General features: G+C 37.6%; 1 long non-coding RNA gene across 1 annotated transcript; it reads left to right on the plus strand.

The window, feature by feature from the left end:
• The first annotated feature begins 9,681 nt into the window (after positions 1-9,681).
• On the plus strand, positions 9,682-11,919 carry LOC115921039. Its single transcript, XR_004062708.1, has 2 exons — positions 9,682-9,775; positions 10,949-11,919. It is a non-coding gene; the product is annotated as an uncharacterized LOC115921039 (long non-coding RNA).
• Positions 11,920-14,775: the final 2,856 nt, after the last annotated feature.

Raw genomic sequence — 14,775 nt, forward strand, 5'->3', positions numbered from 1 at the left:
TCTGCGTACAATAATAGTTTGAAGTCTTTTATACAAATACACATATCATTTATATAACTTGAAAATAGAATTGGGCCTAAAATGCTTCCCTGAGGAACACCGCAAGTTATAGGCATTAGTTTGGAACGAATATCATGAATGGCCACTACTTGGTGCCGATTAGATAAGTAGGATCTAAACCAATCTAAACTTGCCTTATCAAAACCCATTAGTTGTAACTTCTTCAATAAGACGCAATGATTAACTGTATCAAAAGCTTTTTGCAGATCAAGGAGCACCATACCAACAAAGCGCCCTTGGGAAGTTTCTCTCCTCAAATAATCAGTCAAATGAATTAGACATGTTTCAGTCGAATAATCATGTCGAAAACCAGATTGAAATTCATAAATTATATCATTTTCTTTGAAGTATCTTTCAATTTGAACACAGACCGATTTTTCTAGAATCTTTGATGCTACGCTTAAAACACTAATAGGTCTATAGTTGCTAACATCAGTTTTATCTTTCTTTTTATAAAGTGGAGTCACTTTTGCTATTTTCATATCCTCTGGAAAAGTACTCGTCAAGATAGATAGGTTCATTAAGTAACTTAGAGGCTTAAATAAAACCTTCGCACCATCTTTTAGAAATTTAGCTGGAATCAAGTCTAACCCAGTACTTTTTGATACATTCAACTTACGTAACTCTTTGAAAACAAATTGTTCACTGATTGGTAATAACTCGAAGCTGTTTTCACGTACACCTTTTCTTTCGTAAAAGTCACGAATACAATCATTGTCTGCGCTGAAAAAGTCTTTGGAAGGGGGGAGTTTGTCTACTAATTTGGCAGCCACATTTGTGAAATGAGAATTGAATTCATCAGCGATGGCCATCTTATCATGACATAATTCCCCATCAATTTTAATGACAGATTCTTGTTCTTTTCGCTTCTTATTTTTCAATCCTAAGCTTTTTAGATTCTGCCAAAGTTTTTTCGAATCTTGTTTATTTTCTTCTATCTTGTTTTGTAAGTAAACGAGTTTAGCCTTTTTCACCTCTCTTTGGACCATATTTCTTAATACTCTGTATCTTTTATAGAGCTTCTCATCTTTTGCTTTTTTCCTCCATTTTTTGTATACTATATTTCTCTCTTGAATTAGGGAAAGAATATCTTTAGTCACCCAAGTTTCTGATCTTTGTTTTATTCTTATCCGTTTCAGTGGCGCTATCATATTCAAATTTGAGATAAAAACATGTTGAAATATTGACCATGCCTCATTTACATCTGTACAGTCAGTTATTCGTGACCAATCAACAACAGATAGTTGAAGATTGAAAGACTCTTCTGTATATTTTTTCATGGATCTGATATCATTAGTCCTGTGATGACCTATAGCCAGTCTAACATTTTTCCGTGTACAGAAAGTAAAATAATGGTCGCTAATACCTAGATCAATGACACCACTTTGACTTATTTTATTTTCTTTGGTACAACCAATATGATCCAATAGAGAAGAACATGTAGGTGTAACGCGTGTTGCCTCTTTAATGAGTTGACTAAACCCATGAAGACTCAACAAGTCAATATATTTTTTAGCCAGTGGCGATTTGCGAAGAAGACAAATATTCATGTCTCCTAAAAGAATTATTTCGTCATCCTTTTTTAATGTATCAAGAATATTGGACAATTTCTCGATAAACAAATTGTTTTTCGGAGGTCGATACAGAACGCCAACAACAATTGGTTTTGATCTTGGTATAAGCAAATTTATCCACAGGGATTCCGTATCTCCAGTACTTATAGCATCCATAATATTAAATGCAATATCATTTTTGATATAGAAACATACACCACCTCCAGAGCCAGAGGATCGATCATGGCGTATGATTTTATATCCGTCTATTTCAATTTCTTCATCATTTATGGAATTGTTTAACCATGTTTCAGTGAAAGCAATAATAGACAGCCTTTTTCTTTTAAAAAGAATTCTAAGTTCCGATATCTTGTTTAGAATAGACCTCACATTGAGGTGTAAAAAATGAAGACCTTTAATTTTAAACTTTTCTTCAAATTCTTGAAAAAGAGAAGTGTTTTCATCTTTGAGGTTTGGCTGAATTATTCTTGCTATCGCTTGCTTTTCAGGTGTAACGCGCGTTACCTTAAAATAGTTTTCTTTTAGTCTATCCTCGTTTTGGCTTTCTTTCTCTAAACAATCGTCAGTAAATATTGATTCACAAAAAGATGGCAGACAACATGTTAAACAATTCCACTTCTCATCAGGGCATTCATAATATAACCTGCGGTACTCTGAAAAACTGATAGCTTGACAATTAGTGTGAAACCATTTTTTACAAGATGCATTGATCGAGGTAATTTCAGGTATTACATATTGATGAGCTACTTGAAATTAACTAGGAGGTATGCGCGTATTGGGGAATGTGGCTTGCTGCTCCACTTTTTTTTAAAAACTTCCCATGACATGTAATGAGTGTTTAGTATACATTATATGGGACGTACAGTGATAGATGGAAAGTTATTTCAGTATATTCGAAATGACTTTTAGGTAACTCCTTTTTCCTCCCACTTCATCAACATTCATTCATTTCATTTCATCTACATTATTTCAAGAAATGAATTCAGAAAATGAAGAAGAAAAAAAGAAACGAAAAAAATAGGTGTAAAGAAAATATTGTCGGCGAAGCATTTGTCGTAGTACTAGTAGCATTTGTAGTTTATGGGACACTTTTTGGGCGGAGCAAATGTCGTCGGAGCAAATGTCGGCGGAGCAATTGTCGCTTCAGGCGGAGCAATTGTCGGCGGAGCAATTATCGGCGGAGCAAATGTCGGCGGAGCAAATGTCGGCGGAGCAATTGTCGCTTCAGGCGGAGCAATTGTCGGCGGAGCAAATGTCGGCGGAGCAGTTGTCGCTTCAGGCGGAGCAAATGTCGGCGGAGCAATTGTCGCTTCAGGCGGAGCAATTGTCGGCGGAGCAAATGTCGGCGGAGCAAGTGTCGCTTCTGGCGGAGCAAATGTCGGCGGAGCAAATGTCGGCGGAGCAATTGTCGCGTTTTGCGGAGCAATTGACGGCGGAGCAATTGTCGGCGGAGCAATTGTCGGCGGAGCAATTGTCGGCGGAGCATCTGTCGGCGGAGCAATTGTCGGCGGAGCAACTGTCGGCGGAGCAACTGTCGGCGGAGCAACTGTCGGCGGAGCATTTGACGTCGGAGCAAATGTCGCGGAGCAAATGTCGCGGAGCAATTGTCGCGTTTTGCGGAGTAAATGTCGGCGGAGCAATCGTCGGCGGAGCATGTGTCGGGTTACCGCCTGTGCCCGACCGTCAAGGATGCTGCATTGCATGGCATGGCTACGTGATCGTGAGCTCAGCTGAGACAGTCGAGGTGAGTTAATTTTTGGCGAATTTACACTAGACCCTAGTCTACATTACTAAAAAGTTAGATCTAGATCTAGGCCTATGTGTGTGATGTTTTTCGTGTAAGTATGCCATCAAGGCATCATGCCTTGGACTATTTCAAACATTTTGAGACTAATTTAAATGAGTATGAAGACGTTACTTTGGGGGTTTCTTCAGTTACTAATGTTAGGGTGTCTGAACGATTTTTCAATTTTCAATTTGGGATCGTTTTTCACCATTTTTGTTTGATATTTGAATTAAAAATGTAATCAGAATAATACATTTCAAATTTCAAGTCTCGCCGATGTTTCTATCAAAAGATACAGCCCCTTCAAAATGCTGAAATATTCATAGCATTTTGCTCAGAATCGATGAAAAAGACGTACACGCAGAGTTATGTTGTTTTGCTAAATTTAGCCAAACAGCTGTATCGCGCGATATGCAAGCGTATGCATATCGTACGCAAGTTGCTCAGCCAATGCGCGACTTGCAAGCTTGAGCCACGCTGTCTCCGCGATATGTGCCATTGACTAGTATGGGTGGCCGTTCCCGCTATAGAACCCGGAAGTGTATTCACTTCCGGGTTCTATGACGAGAATCGGCCACCCATACTTTCATTCACTATAAGCGCACATGTTACGATGTAACCATGGTTTGGACTGAGCGGAGCTCACGCCTCCCTAATTAGCTGATTCCAAAAATGTGGGAAGGGTATTTTCAAACTGTTATAACAAATGATCCCTTGGGGCTAGCGAAAAAAAAAGCATCTGGATATTATCCTTACGTCTAGCCCTGCTTAAGCCGCGGGGGCGCAGCTCAGGAAAGTGGCAAATTTTGGAGCTAGGATGCAAACAACATTTCAATCGCTGTTTTGACCAAGATATTTTTAGAATTCTGGGGGTGGCCCCCTATGGGGAATATGGAGAAAAACCTGCTCTTTCATATGACACCTCATTTATTGAGTTTCACCTTCAGGATCATTTGTTATAAAGGTTTGAATTTCAAATTTTTGGTCAAAATCATTGACCAATTTTGGATGGTCGCGCAATGCACGTAGACCACATAGGGAAGCGTACAATCTCTATGGGAAGGGTTTTAGCACACAACATTGGGTGCGCGATCAGATGAGTTAGGCTATGAACGATTTTTCAATTTTCAAAAGATACAGCCTATTTCTAGATCTAGATCGTCTAGACCTGGCTGTAGACTAGTCTAGACTAGACTGAAGTCTAGGCCTAACTTAGTAGTAGACTCGAGTCTATGTCATCTGGTCATGATGTTGATTGTGCATGCCATGTACGTGTGTCAAGTTGTCAACATGTATGATGTAATGGATGCAGGGGGCTGTCAATCCTCCTGCATTTGGAGGGATCGAGTCTCACGCCACCACGCTCAATCTCAATCTCCCGCCGCCCCGTCCCACCAGCTCGTAGCGGGATGCCCTAATTCCTCCCGCTCTCGCTCAATCTCCCGGGAGATATTGGTTCGAACCCCGGCCGCGTCATACCAAAAGACGTTAAAAGACAGGCTGCTACCCGAGTCGTTTGGTGTTCAACAATAACGGGATAGAGCAACGTCAACCTGGTGCTGCTCAGTCAGTGGCTGCCAGGCTCAAGTCAATTTTTTTTGCTCTAAAAGGTCTAGATCTAGTTAGCACTGAGATTTTTTTTGATTTTTTTTTTTCTTTTCTTACTCAACGATCTCCCTCGAAGCAGTTCCCAAAAGTTGACAGCCCTGTGGATGTATCAATAAACCTTCTTCTTCTTCTTCTTCTTCCTCCGTTGTTCTCGGAGATCTGCTGTTGTATTCTGCAAGCGTCAGTGTTGGTGTCTTTCGTCTCCAGCTGTTGACATTGTAGTTACAAACATTCAAGTGGGAGAGGAAAGGATAGAGGTACGGGCAATGTGAATTTTATGGAGGAAGAGTAGAATTAGAGTGTTCAGTCTATCATATAGATTTGATGGGAGCATGAGGTGGTTGGGAAGAAGTATAGCTTTTGTGAATGCAAAGCCATCATTGAAGTTGAAGTATGAGAGGGTGGTTTCAGAAAAGTGTCTGCTCTGCATTTCTCCGATGAAGTCACTTCGGTGTGACGCTAGGATACTACAGGAGGCCACAAAGTGGATATTATCCTCATCTTCCTGGTGGCAAAGACGGCAAATGGTTGAGGTTGCTTTCTTAATGGTGACAAGCCTAGTTTGGGTTAGGTATGTGTTGCATGCCAACTGTGATCTTATTATGATCGCTTGCCTCAGAAACTGTGAGCTGCTGGTCTGTGGATACAGGAGCATTGGGTCTGGTATGGGCATGTTCCTCCATAGTGACAGGGACGACTTCTTTTCTATTGCTTGTAGGATGTTGTCATTCACTACGTCCATCACTGCCCTCTTGGATTTCTTCTTCCACAATGTGTACGGAATTGGGTGTTGTATGAGGGTATGGAGATCTGGGAGTCTGTACTTCATTAGGATGGCTTGCCAGGAGTTGATGGAGAGGGTAGATTTGGTCAAGGCATGTAGAAATGTCCGATACTCAAATCTTTCATGAGGCAGGTCTAATGTTTGCCCAATCATCTGAAGCTTCTCAATATCGACTTGGTTGCTTAACGGCATAAGTCCTAAGAGGAGATATATAGCATCATCAGCTGCTGTTCTTGGGAGACCAAGGATTTTCTTGAACAGTTGGTGTTGGGCCTGGTCAAGTCTAGCTGACATCCCTTTGGTGATCTTTTCCACTGCTGATCCATATAGCATTCGCGGGATACAGTATACTTTCCAAAGGGATACACTATGCTGGGGAAGGAGTCCTCCTGTGTATGCTCCTGATCCAGTGAGTGCATAGAAGGTCCGCACTCCTTTGGAGATTATATCTTCTGCTGAATTCCTCTTTATGCTTGATTTTATGATGCCGAGGTGCGGATGTTGCAGCACAGATGGCACTGTGTCATGTCCAAGCTTCCACAACGGAGGTTGAGACATATTTTTCCCTTTGTTGTTGAAGGTAATTACACAGCTTTTGCTTGGGTTGATCTTGTATCTCCATCGTTTCGTATAGCTATCGACGACGTCAAGCATTGCCTGTAGTTCAGAAGGTGACGAGCTCAGCAGGGCTACGTCATCAGCTAGTACCACAGGCCAGAGTATCTGCCTAACAACTTGCATCCAAGATCCTTGTTGCGGAGGATTTTCATCAGTTCGTCAATGAAGGTAATATAGAGAAGGGGTGACAGTACACCACCTTGTCTTACTCCCTGTAGAATTGGGAAGGGGTCACTGATGTGGGCCATTCCATGAGAAGAAGGACATGACATCAAAAAAAGAAATGTACCTCTTATGTTAATTCTTTGATTTATCACTAACCTTATGCCATGGATGTTCATAAAACATTAGGGCCTTTCAAATTCAATACAATTTTTTTTTCATTTTTGTTGATTTCCTAAGATCTCAAACCATCATCAAAAACGTACATGTGGGACTGTAGCTGAAAAAAACCAATTTATTGCAGATTACACAGGATTCTTGTAATATTTTTTCCTGAAAATTTCGCTAAATGGAAAAAGATGAATATATTTCCATATTCTATGGGGTCCTGTGATATTTAATCTATTACATAGGGGTGAAAATGGCCTCCGGACAAAATGTAACGCGAGTTACCGTAACGTGAGTTACCGACATATTTGCTTCCCGCATTTTACTAGTCCATTGTTTCTTATCTTTAATATTGTTATCTTATACTAGTAAGTCACAACCTACAATCAAATTAAAGTAGGAAAGATTTTGTCAAGATTGTCTAGTATGAGGAGAAAAGAGGGTCTCATAGAATTGACCATGTCCTTATTTTGTAACGCGAGTTACCGAAATTCAATAATCCAAGAATCTAAAAATGTTTGTTCTTCAATTTTTTGTTTTGTTTCATTCAGTTGTTCTATATCTACCCTGTCCATGTTTGAAAAAAAGTATCTTGTAGATCCTAGCAGTTCTAAAGATATAGGCACATTATTGTGTCAATGTACCCATTAAGTGTAACGCGAGTTACCATGGAATGGCCCATGTACACACGTACATGTATGTCTTCTGCAAGACTTGGGTCATCATGGTAGACAACAATGAACATTATCCATAAACCACTTAAGATGCACCTAGGAGTATAATAGGAATGGTGCGTCATGGTTGGGTCATTTAATTACAACAACATTTTTGAAAACGGGTACCGTCAAATCAACCTTTGGTCCATCATATTAATTATCATCATGTTCTAGACCTACTTCCATGTTTTTCTCATTTTCACTCTGTAATTCTCTTTAATTACAATAATCACAAAAGTGACTGTTCATTGAATGACATGACAGTCGGATTCACTCTGCACTTTATTGAACATTTTCATGCATGCAACATACATGCTTGTAGATGTACATACATTTTGTATCTGAACTACAGTGTATTGAATTCTACCAATTCATGCAAAACAGAGATACTGATAGCCTTGTGAAGTTGTGATAAAAATAATAATACAAAAAATACAGAGCATTCAATCAGTATATTTCTCAAACAACGTTCTCGAAAGATTATTTGAGCTGTAGACTAGCCCTAATTTAATAATGCTTTGACTAGTAGTACATCTACAGACTGCAGGGGTTCATTAGCCACGTAACTCAGTCATTTTTCAAGAAAATCCCAACAAGACCTTATCTGCATTGCGCTTTGAACCAAGCATAGTGAAAATCATACAATTCACAATCTCATGCACAAGAAACTGGCAGAGAGTGATTCTATAGTCTATTAGTATTAGCATAACATGAAGAGAGTCATGAAACATGTCATATTGGTTATGGCAATGGCATCACAAATGGGCGTGTTTTAGTGGCAGTGCTCAGACATAAAATCTTGCTAAAATGATTCTAGGAAAACCGATTTTGAGTGTATTTGATCTAAGATTAAATGGATCTCATCATCTCGGTATACCGCCAGTAGCCTGTTATTTCTTTAGTTGTTGTTTTTACTTTTTACATACATGTATAACATACCGTACTCATTTTAGGTAAACAAAATGATAAAACAACTTTATTCATTTTCAACAATGGATATCTACATGTAATTGCACAAAATACAGTCATTCCCAATACTAGTTTAGGACCGACCATACAAAACTTAAAGCTCATGTACAGTTTTTGTAGCAAAAAGGAAATTTAATGAAATACAGTCTCATTTGAATGAAAAGAATATTTTTGTTGGTTTACCAAAGCTGTACATTAGCTTAAAGTTAAAACCAAGCTTACAATCAGTAGGTATCAAGCACCTAAATAAAAATGAGTTCATAGCTACAAAGTACATTGTTAAAAAAAATTGAAATTGGAAACTATTTACAGTTAAGATTTTCAAATAAATATCAAGTTATCTTAAAGGTACTACAGCTGTATGTCCCTTTTGCAGCCAACCTCAAATGCTGTAGAACTTTGCAGGAATTATGAATATGTCATGTATGTCCTATCTGAAATTTAAACGTTAGCAGTGTCCTCATATTCAAATTATGCAATGAAACCCGTTTACTTGCTAGACTTCACTGTCAGACAATATTGAGTGACTGACTAGCTTTTTTTCTTCTTTGGTAATAACATACACTGTACATGAAAAGAGTTGTAAAGGGTCGTGAGCATTTGTCAATAACCCACTTCTTGTGATGGCCAAGATTAAACTGATTTAATCTTTGCGCAGCATAAAACGTATGACCATTCAGTAAAATTGTCTGAAAATCAAGACTATTACTTTTGGGCTCTATAGCCCTAAAGTCGATTTGACAACTAATAGTCGTTATTTTCCCACTTGAAGACATTTTCAAGCCCCACCTTTTTTAGGGAAGTTCTAAACACTATGAACTGGCCGGCCAAAATGACTTAAAATGATCTTGCCAAGGTCTTCAATTCCAGCGAAATTTTCTTGAAACAGTCTACATTTTGTCGCGGACAAACTGACTTATTCTTATCTTATGGCATTTTTTACAGAAGATAATTTTAAGAGTAATGTTCGACTGTTCGTACACTACATGGGCCTATGACGAAGGTCGTGTGTCTTATTTTAGTCTGACAGTTTTATTACGGTCATAATTCGAGGCAACACGACGAGAAACTATCTTAATTTTGACTCTCGGTGGAATGCAGTGGTTTAGAAGACCCGACCACTGACTAGATTATGTTTTCATACCCGTTGCACTATATATTGATTTTCCTTTCTCTCTTTCTAACGAATAGTTATACCAAAAACTCGAAATCATCATCAATATCAAATGTACTAATAGACAGAGCAGTACTCGCCCGGCGCCTCGGGCGGCCGCGGAGGAGTGTACCAGGGAGGCCGTGTTCGAACTGCAACAAGTTCAACAAAAAAGAGGTAGGCCTAGATCTATGTCATTCCGAAGAAATGATTGTATTAATTATTTCAGCATGTTTAGAATAACTCTGATCCTATTCTTCTTCTTCTTCTTCTTCTTCTTCTTCTTCTTCTTCGAGATAATTTGCCTCCTTCAAATAATACTGAAGTGAAGATTCTTGCACTTATTACACCGGGGTTTAGTCTTAGTCTTATACGAATAGTGCAATGGGTTCTTAGCGTGCCTCCATTTAATGTCCTATCGGAGGGACGGAGTGTTTTCCACTTGACATAACCTGCGTCTAAAAAGGGAAGGGGCACGTTAACACACAACGCAGGCCTCGGTCATCCGCCTGGGTGGGAGTCGAACCCGGGATCTTTGTCTACTTCTACTTCTACTACTTCTACTTCTAGATGTCATATGACTATTTCCCGGCCCTAAACGTTACAACTAGAATCAAGAAAAAAGAGAATCTAGATTAGAATATCTACCGGGTAATTTCTACTTTCTAAAAAAAAGGCTATGCTCTCGAAATTGAGGCCTAGCTGACTTGATCAAAGTGGTTGATCAAGTCAAATTGGATACTGGACAGGCTTGATTCTACATGTATACTACATTAGTACAGATCAGGTCTTCATAATTAATGTGGGTATTTATTGTCCACATATTGATTACGGTATCGTCTGAGAACAGCGTACTGCCACTACTGGTGGGTTTTTTTTTTTTGGGGGGGGGGGGTTGTTTTTGTTGTTGTTTGTTTGAAAAATTCTGCATGGTGAGGCCCACAGTCCCCGTCAATATTTGACACATTTAAATTAATACGCCACTTGTGTTGGAGAATGAGCCTTGCCCTTGCCCTGGTGATCTTTTTTATTCATGATGAAAAATGTATTACAGTACCGTATGCCCTCCATGCTCTACACACAAAAAACATTTCATAAAAATATGAGACACCTCCTTACGTTTTCTAATAAGCAGTTCTGAATAATTTCCACTGCTAGTGTCACTGATGTCCAGTCCGTTCGCTTCCAGTTAGAGACAGTAACCAGTTAGCACAGATATTTTTTAAAATTTGTATTTTGATGATAGTTATATGCTAGATTCGACTCATACTGTAGGTTTTGTAGTGATGAATACTTCTTTTTTAATAAATGATATTAAATGATCCTTGCTTTTATTTATTTTCAATAAAGGTATGTCCAACCAGGATACCATGCGGGCTGCTACAGGCACTTCTGCAACATTACAACAAACAAGTGAGCACAGATGAGATCAAGGCAAAGAAGGAACAATATTTAAATCATTGTATGTCACATTACTTGTAAATGTAAAGTTTTTTTTAGGAAATTCAATGTAAAGACCTTTCTTGTGATGCTCTTTTTTGCCAATTTCCGCCAGATTCGATAGAGCAGATAACTTGTATCAAATGGTATTTGGACAAATGTATGAAATTACCTGCTGAAAATTTTAAAGAACATGATTTAGATATATTAGACTGAAGAAGAATAGCAGAGGCTGGGACCCTGTCATCCATGAATTTTTAAATTTTATTTACAATGTATATTTTATGTGTGTTTTTGCTAATACATACGGGTACATACATGTTGTAATGCTTTTTGAGCAATTGCTTGAAAGAATGTTTGTTATTGAAAATATTACTTGTAAATGTAAAGCCTTTTTTGGAAATTCAATGTAAAGACCTTTATTGCGATGCTCTATTTTGCCAATTTCCGCCAGATTCGATAAAGCAGATAACTTTTACTAAATGGCATTTGGACAAATGTATGAAATTACCTGCTGGAAATGTTAAAGAACATGATTTAGATAAACTGAAGAAGAATAGCAGAGGCTTCGACCCTGCCATCCATGAATATATATATTTTTTTTTTATCTATAATGTATATTTTATGTGTATTTTTGCTAAAACATACATACATGTGATCGCTTGAAAGAATGTTTGTTATTGAAAATATTTTAATGTGAATTGACAATGTGTTGTATAACTGATGATGAATCATTTCTCTACATCAACCCAAAGAGCAGTATCCATGTAGTCAAGCAGGCTTACAATTTTATTGACCATGTATTTTGAGAATGTGAGATAGTAATATGTCATATATTTGATGTGAAACCAGATTATAATTGGTCAAACATGCCTTACAAACTTTGTTTTAAATTGTGATTTATTTTATTTAAAGATATGCCATTCCCTGAAATATATATTGAAGGGTATGACATAGAAAGAGATAGAGAGGTGGGAAAGAGTGAGGGGGGAGAGGGAATGGGAAAGAGAGAGCGGTTAAGGAAACAAGAGAAAGGGAGGGAATGGGATGAAGAGTGAGGGAGAGAGAGGGGGTGAGGAAAGAGGAATAAAGAGACGAAGAGAGAGAGGGGGAATGAGGAAAAATGGGTGGGGGGATGAGAGGGGATAAGGAGAGAAAGAGAGGGGGATTAGGAAAGAGAGAGAAGGGGAAGGAATGAGGAAAGAGGGAAAGGGGAATATTTTGAGTGCACTGCAGCTTTGCTCGATATCAATACAAGTCATTTTCACATAGCATAATACACAGCTGTCTCAGAATGGACCCAAGAGGGCGTTTGTCATATTTATTAAAAATTAATCTGGACATTATTAATTTGTGTGCAATTTTTTCTACTGACGAGTTGCACCATCATCTTCAGTATATTTTTCTACACATTAGAGGTTATTTTCAAGTGGATGCCGACCATGGGTCACAAAACACAAAAACTAAGGCACTTTTGAGGGTTCACCCGGCGGTCTATAAGTACTAATAAAAGATATTAATTAAGCTTGCTTCCATATTAAGGTTGTTTATAAATATTGTAGTGCATGCATCTATGTGATGTTTCTATTAAGGGTCTGGGCAAACAACTATGCCTCGAAACCACGAATTCCTTCTAATGGACAGACAAGGTCACGCGCTGGCTGAGAGGTGAATATTACCAAATTCTGATTGTTTGTATGACTTTTGTAAAAGAAATTGCTAATCTTGCTTGAAATATGATTAAAATGGAAAATTTAAGGTGAAAACAAACTTAGAACGAAAGGAATCGACCAACGTCAAGTCAGTTTTCTGCATGGGGAAGATAGTCTCATGTCAAGACGTCGATTACTATGACCTAAGGAAAATGAGTACAACCTTACCAAACATTGTCATTTACTTGCGTTGTACAGAATAAAACAAGCCAACCACCTTACAGTAATTATACGAATGCATTCATTTCAAATGTTATAAAGTATTTTCAGTCATACACTAATACCATAACGTTGGAATAATTTCGTTACACTGACCAAGGTTGAAGAAATTGAAGAAGAAAAACAAGTTTGTAAAGATTATTGTGGTTTGATTGTCATTATGAGGAAATTGATCATCAAAGTGTTGAGAAAATAATAAGTGTTATCAAAGACTTTATGAACAACAGCGTATATCGCATGCTCATTATTTACAAACCGAAAATAATAAACGAGAAGCTCAAAAGAAAAGAAAATGTAATAAATGCATAAGGAAATATAGAAAAAGAAGATGAATCAAATGACAAGGCAATACAACAGAAAGAATAGAAAGAGAAAGAAAGAAATATATTAGGAAAGAGAGTAGATGAAAGAAGAGAAAACTCAGAAATACATCAGAAAAGACATATAGAGAAAGAACGGACGAAACAAAGAAATAATACAATTATGGAAAGAGAGGTAGAGAAATAAGAAAAACATTGAAAATATATAAGGAAAGAAAGAAACAGAAAAGCAAATATATACATATGGAGAAATAGAAGATGAAGGCAGTAAAAAGAAAGAAATCCATTAATGGTCACACAAAAAGTGAAATAACGGGAAAACATTTTGTCGAGTATTGTTTGCTGAAGTACGTCGCTAATGTGTATGTGTAAAATGTGATTATGCAGTGCGTGTGGTTGTAAATTTGAACTTTTCTATCCGTGTCTGACCATAGACGTACCACCAACGTTGGTGGTACGTTTATGGTCTGTGACTGACACATCTCATTTCTTATCCCTCGGTTATTTTCCAGTAAATTTTCTGTCATTCCAAAAAAAATTACACCGGTATAGTTGTTAATTGATTGTGTATGTTTATTTTGGAGATCTAGATATAATAATTATATAGAATAGAATATATAATACCTGCCTTCTCGGCCCGATGATACATCTACTAAACTGACACTGAAATGAATACAAAGCAATAAGTTTGTTTACCACAATTGAAATGAACCTTCCTATGAAATAATGTTTCAGACATTCCAAGAAAGAAGAACGATCGCACCGATACAGTTTCGTTAAATATTTACTAAAAAATAGAATGGAAAAAATGGAAAATAAATCCAGTATTCAAGTTAAATAAAGACATGATTCCTCCTTTTCCCATCCCCTATACTTTGTATAAGTGGGAATGGTCTTATTAAATATGGTGCCAAAAAATCCATCGAAGAACAACAAGTTACGTTGGTTAAATTTCCTTATAACGGTACTTTCAACAACAACAAAACAATTGAAGAAACAAATTAATCACTCAAAATAAAAACCTGGTTCTCCCATCTCCTATTTACTATTTGGCATTTTCGTAATACCAGTTATTCTAAGTTAAATCAAATTTGTTATTTTTTTATCAAATTCTGGAATAAAGGTACAGTTTGTGATTGAAATAAATTCAACAATATAAAGGGGAATTCACTTAACTTTTCATGTTATTACCAAAGAAGACAAAAAGCCAGTCAGTCACTCAATAGTGTCTGACAGTGAAGTCTAGCAAGTAAACGGATTTCCTTGCATAATTTGAATATGAGGACACTGCTAACGTTCAAATTTCACAGATAGGACATACATGACATATTCATAATTCCCGCAAAGTTCCACATGCAGCATTTGAGGTTGGCTGCAAAAGGGACATAGTACCTTTAAACTTGAAGCATTTCGGGAATACTAAATTAGAGTTTTGACTTATGATAATAGTCGATCGCCCTTCCAACTGCAATATATACGAATGAGT

The sequence above is a fragment of the Strongylocentrotus purpuratus genome, unplaced genomic scaffold, assembly GCF_000002235.5.
Source record: "Strongylocentrotus purpuratus isolate Spur 01 unplaced genomic scaffold, Spur_5.0 spur5_scaffold_1, whole genome shotgun sequence".
Classification (NCBI taxonomy): Eukaryota; Metazoa; Echinodermata; class Echinoidea; order Camarodonta; family Strongylocentrotidae; genus Strongylocentrotus; species Strongylocentrotus purpuratus.